Source organism: Amblyomma mixtum, chromosome 6, assembly GCF_055824585.1.
Source record: "Amblyomma mixtum isolate Tamu chromosome 6, ASM5582458v1, whole genome shotgun sequence".
Lineage (NCBI taxonomy): Eukaryota > Metazoa > Arthropoda > Arachnida > Ixodida > Ixodidae > Amblyomma > Amblyomma mixtum.
The window spans coordinates 28,534,015-28,539,968 of NC_143017.1; the positions used below are offsets into that span (position 1 = coordinate 28,534,015).

General features: G+C 45.9%; 1 long non-coding RNA gene across 1 annotated transcript; it reads right to left on the reverse strand.

Moving 5' to 3' along the window:
* Positions 1-755: 755 nt before the first annotated feature.
* LOC149338486 (uncharacterized) lies at positions 756-3,069 on the reverse strand. Its single transcript, XR_016283739.1, has 2 exons — positions 2,729-3,069; positions 756-942 (listed from the first exon to the last, which is right to left on the reverse strand). It is a non-coding gene; the product is annotated as an uncharacterized LOC149338486 (long non-coding RNA).
* Positions 3,070-5,954: the final 2,885 nt, after the last annotated feature.

The following is a 5,954-nucleotide window of genomic DNA, read 5'->3' on the forward strand; positions in this document are numbered from 1 at the left end:
TATTAATTAACTAACATTAACTAATGAACCATTCATTTTGATTCTAAGGGGCAATATTATGTTGCCAAATTAAAGGCCGTCATCGTAAAAGGTGAGCCCAGTTTCTAACTTTTTTTTTAATTGGTATAGGGGTTTGAAATATCGAGCGCCAGATTTCGCGCATTTCAAAGCTCGCTGAGTTGGTTTACCCCCATTGAAAATGCATAAAACTGTCGGTCACTTTTTTTATGCATCAAACACGGACACCGTTTGTGTATTTTGTGATGTAGAAAAAGTTTCTTTGAATTCGGCGACGATACGACGCGCAGCGACGCGTTTATGAATATCCGAAGCGGACAAGGCAATTCATTGAGCTTGCAAGTGTGTATGTTCAGTATTTCGAACCACATTAACGATTACGAAAATTTAAAAGCTAAGGTTATCTTTTTTTACTGACGGCCTTCATTTTCGCGATACAGACTTACGCCCCAAAATCAAAATTATGAAAGCTGATTAGTTAAATATAATTAATCATTTTTCAGATTATTGAGCTCTATTACGCACATAATACCCGTCTTGCTGTACGGTCCACCTTCACTGACCAAACCGACATCTCTCGCACTTTGTAAAATAAAAATCTGTAAACGTTAAAAAATGTCATCCAATACATATCTCTAAGTGCTGCTTTAAATTGAAAAACCACTCGGTTTTATGCTGCTCTAAAGCTCCTGATAATCATATAGCATAGGTAACACAAGTAACACAATTACCACATAGAAATTGCGCAGGAAATTTTATTGGGGTACATTTAATGCTCTTGTGGTTCTATAGTTCTGTATGCTTCTTATCGTCGATGCTTTTCTTTCTCGCTCCTTATTTCGCTGAGTTTAGTGCCCACGGCCAGCAACAGCAGCTTTCCGGAGAGCTCCCGCCCCTTCTTGGTCGGCAGGGCCGTTGTGTAGGCTGCGTGGGAGATAATTTAGAGCGATCATGATATAAATCTGCGCAGAACTTGTGCACATGGCCACAGTAGCATAAGTTGAAGAATTATGCACTGAATCCGAGACACCCTACCGTAAAATCCATTGTGGGATATTAAAGGTGCCCTGCGACGTACATAAAGCATGGGTTCTTTAATCTTTGTATGCAGAGTAAGGGACATTGTGAGTCCTGAACGCGCAATGAGATCACCGAAATCATAATATTTGGTATTTTAATCTTCGCTAGAAATGCTTGTTTCGAGCCGATGGTGTCGCAACGCGGCGGCCATTTGCGGCAGCGGAAATGAGGTGGCATCTAGATAGAGCGCTGCCTTTCTCATTGATTGGGCGTCCAGTTTGCATATTGTTCCTTCATACTTGTGAAATGGATCCAAAATATTATGTCTCTGAGTACTGAAAGCTTTTTCGCATGCCACAAAAACTGGAAAGAAGCAGGGAAAGCGAACGAAAACTAACAAGAATGCAGCTAGGGGCGACACTTTCCATTCCGCTTCAAACCTTCATGGCGGCCAGCGCTGTTCAAAAAACGTTGGCTCAGACCAGAAAGCGCGCGCGTCGAGACCGGCCGTGACCATACCAAGACGGCAGCGAAAAAAAAGCCAGTCGATACACCTTGCCCAAAATGTGAAGAGGAAGGCGGGACAGGAGACGGGAGTCGAGTTTGGGGGGGAGGGGGGCTACCGCTGACAGCCCCGACTAAAAAAGAAACTTCGGGAAGCTTCCTTTGTCGTTAGTCCCCCCTGCCCTTACTACGGTGTCGCGTACACGGGGGGAAGACGCCGTCAAAATGCGCGGCTGTCTACAGCCCCGACAAAGCAACAACTGCATGCACGCTTCCGCTGCGTGGGCGCTAGGCGCGGTTCTGATTTGTAGCGCCCAATCTCGGTACTGGGTGAGTGAAATGGGAGAGGGAAATGCGTTTTCGTCTGAGCTTTTCATTTCGAATTTTTGGAGTGGAATAACTTTCGCTTGCATGCTCCGATTTCAATAATTCTTTTTGCTCTGGTCTCTGGAACGCATGATGAATCTATTTAATAATATTAACTGGTACAGAGCAAATCATCGCGATGTCCCTTTAAAAGCTTAGCCTCATGCTTTTTTTTTTTGGGGGGGGGGGGGGGGCTTTACCATTAAAGTTTCCTGGCACAACCGCGAACGGAAACAGGTATACGCCAATTGTTTCTGAAACACGTTCGTTCGCACTAACCACCCGAAATAAAACGCGTACCAGCTCTTCATTCCACTGCTCCTGCTTAGCTGTAGAGCGCAAGCCTTGTGGCAAATGTAATGGGGCCATTGTAGCCTAATTGGATACGCAGAACGCAGCAATGCTGATCCCGTGTTAAAATAGAATTAGCACTATTACTTACGACAATGAAAAGGGTTCAGTTCCTGATACGTGCATATGACAGAATCCATGACAGGTTGTTGTCTACGTCTCGTTACTTAGAAAATACATCCCTAACTAGCCCCGCAATGTGCTTAGCGAGGTTAGTCTATGTTTTTTGCGTTACACAATTCATATCATGCACTTGAACTACCACTGGCAGGAACGCAACTCGGTGGCGGTAAAAATTTAGCTACTGAAAAATGAGAGATTACTCTCCGACTGCACATAGAAATAAATCATGCATTATGATGCCATTTAGCTTAATTTATAGCCCTATCATGGAAAACTTCCGACGGCATTGACAAAGGTAACCAACAAAGCAATACGGGAAAAACAGTAAATGGTTGTCCACGCTTACCTGAAATATTGATGATTGCAGGTTCACAGAAACCTTGGTATTTCCCGCTCACTTGCACCCTGAATCCTTCCGATGGCTCATCATCCCATGCATGCTTGGCGCAGGTCATTTTCACGACGTCAAAAGTGTCTTCTTCCTCAAAACGCACAAGTGTGGCGCTGTACCATGATTTCAAAGGAAAAACAAGTGGATGCAACAACGGGTATAACCGGAAATTGCTCGCCCGGCACGAAAGTGCGTAGCACACTGCAGAGTCCGGCTTCTAGCTCTGTGCAACAGACGACAGTCAAGGGTGGCGCCACCAATGCCTTCCTTAGCAGATATCTGTGCATATCTGTGCATGTCAGATATCGGCACCTGCTCACGGGCGCTCGCGCGCGCGTCAGAAGCGGGGTCCGGTTTACAACAATGGGAGGACCGCGGGGGCTGTCGGGGACTCTTTTTCTTCATGGCTTGAAGCTCTCCTCCCCTAAATTTTCTTGGAATCCTTGCAGCTCCCCAACCATCTCTTGTTCACGGCTTGACATTTTTTTCAGTCGGCTCCCGAGGGAGAGCGAGCCAGCACCAGGAGCATGGAGGTTCATGCCACTTTTCGACGCCCGTCGCGGTGCGTGCTGGGCGCGCAGGCGCTTCGCGTGTATGCCTTGGAAGTGTCCATCGAGATGGGGCTTTATATCGCGTGTATCTTTATCAAAATAAATATAACTAACGATACCCCTGCTGCGTCGTGTTTTCGGATCACTCTGTAGGACGTATTATGTAAACTGAACCGAATAAATATTTCGTCCTATCTACATAAACCAAAGAGAGGCTTGATTGAAACCTGTTATATTCGAAGTGATTGTTAAAGCGAATTTCGAAAATCGCTAGCTCTCTGCTCCTTGTGCTGGACACTGCGCAATGAATTCGACCATACATCACGTCAGATACATCACAAAGGTCCCGATCGCCTTTCCTAGAGATTGATACGATGCGCAGCTGGACGTTTGCATTCGCTCGCAGATTTAGCATCTGCTTGTTCCGCAGATTCGGCACCCCATGCGTGAGCGGTCTTCTCTTCTTGAATGCCTATACTAGCTGCCCGTTGTGGCACATAATCACGTCATTTTACATGTTTGTTGCTTTAGGACAGGGTAGATTACGGGAAAGTTTCAGCTGGTTATCAAAGGTAACGGCGCGCCTTCTCTATCAAATATGTAGCTAGTCAAACGGCAATTTCCGTTTTGGACAAATAGGTTTCATGAGTTTTTTGCACACATAAATGATGTTGTGAAGGTGCGGTTTCACAATTTATATTAAGAAATGATTAGCGGTACACCACAGCGGTTTCTGTATGCAAGTTATTCGGCCAAGCGGCCGTATAGTGTGGTGGAATTATCACCGTTAATTTCCCAACAAACCTCTTAAAATTCTAATTACTTGTTGAGGCTTAAGTGCTTGTTTTTGTGAAAACACAGGCAGTCATTGTGTTAGTGCGTTATCTTTGCCTGAATTTTTCAAAAAACGACGGCGTTCTGAGGTATCTTCAATGTCCGGTTAAATCGACGTGATTACGACCTGACTAGAGTGACCAAGGGCGCCAAACTTTTTCCTGGTGTGATGACCAGGTGCATCTCGTGATGTTTCTTCGATTTCTCTTGCCTAGAATGAAACAAAACACTTTTCAGCTTCTTCTAGTGCTCGTCGTCATGAACACACAAAAATCAGCAACAAATGCCTTCTACCAGGGAACAGCAGTTAGCATACTTCATTGGAAAAATTAGATCGCTGGTATATACTGTTTTGCATGCATTATTGCACGGATTGGGTCGGAATTTTTTTTTTTTTGAGGGGGGGGGGGGGATTTGTGTGCGCTGTACTCCATTGATGCACACAACAACATGTTGTAGTTCTTTAAGGAGAAGCAGAAGGCTGCAACGGCTATAAGAACCGAATTGCCTGATCTGAGGGTCGCTTTTCACTCCAAAGTTGAGGACGGGGATCGCCATCATCGTCATCCGTGATCAATTTTACAAGACAAAGAACCCTCCCATCGACCACCGATTAGCTGCTGTTGAATTCAGTCGGGCAGGGTGAGGCTACCCTTGTTTTTTGTCACATCTGCTCATCAGACATTCCATAAGCCTTGACTGTGACTCGCTGCCCTTGGAGTCCACTCTGCCACTCTAAACGCCGACCTTTGTTCGGCTCGTTACTTGGCCACCCTAAGCGCATTTTCCCGCATTTTGTTAGTGCTAAGATATGGATGACACCAGTTTGTTCAGTAATACTCTAATCGCTCCCCTTGACGTTATCGCTAGTATTTTCCTTGCCATGCCCAATGCGTGCTACACGGCTGCTTGAAATCCCGTCGAACCGATCGCCACTCGAGTCGACAGAGCTTTACGGAAAATGGGAAAAAGATATCTTAGCGGAAAGTTGAGCACTCAGAGGCTCTTCGGCGTCCGGCCGACATTCGACGGTTTCAAATGCTTACGAAATGCGAACAGAGACCGCCCCTGTCATTGGCGGTGGCCGTTATCTTCCCTCAGAGCCGCGTCCCGCAACTGTTTCGGCCCTCTTGATTTCGACATCTGCTGCTGACTTGTTTCTTCTCCTCTTTGTTTAGCAGACTGCTTGCGTTGTCGCTAATTTAGTGCTTCAAGTTAATGACTCGTCATTCAGCATTTACAGCGTGTGCGTGAAATTTCAGCGGGAATACACAAATGTCGACTGCACTGCAGTACCACCGTTGCCTGTGATCGTTTGTATGGCATAAAACGCAAGCTATGTTAAATATTCTCTTTCTGATGCGCGGATTGTAACTATACTTGTTTACACAGCATGATCACTGCAAGAAGACCGGATGATTGCGACGAAATACTTGATAGCCGGAGAACTGGCGCTTCTCGGTCGTGGTAGATCCGCTTTCTTCCATACCACAAATACTCGGTGCTGAACTGCTTTATCCAGAAGCCTGTTCGACGATTGATCGCATCAACGAAAAGGATCTCATTTGTTATCCACGAGCGGCGCCAGTGGTCGACTGTTGACGGCTCCCTAAAGCAATGCTCGGCATGCCGGGTGACACCGGCGCTTCCCGCTCGTTCTATTCGTCCTGCGATATCAGCAATCCTCCGCTAAGGGTTACAGTTTCCAAAACTTCACTTGTGACAATTTGCGTTCGCCAAAACTTGTGTATTCACACTCCACAAAAGCCGAGACCACATACGCGAACAATGCGGAC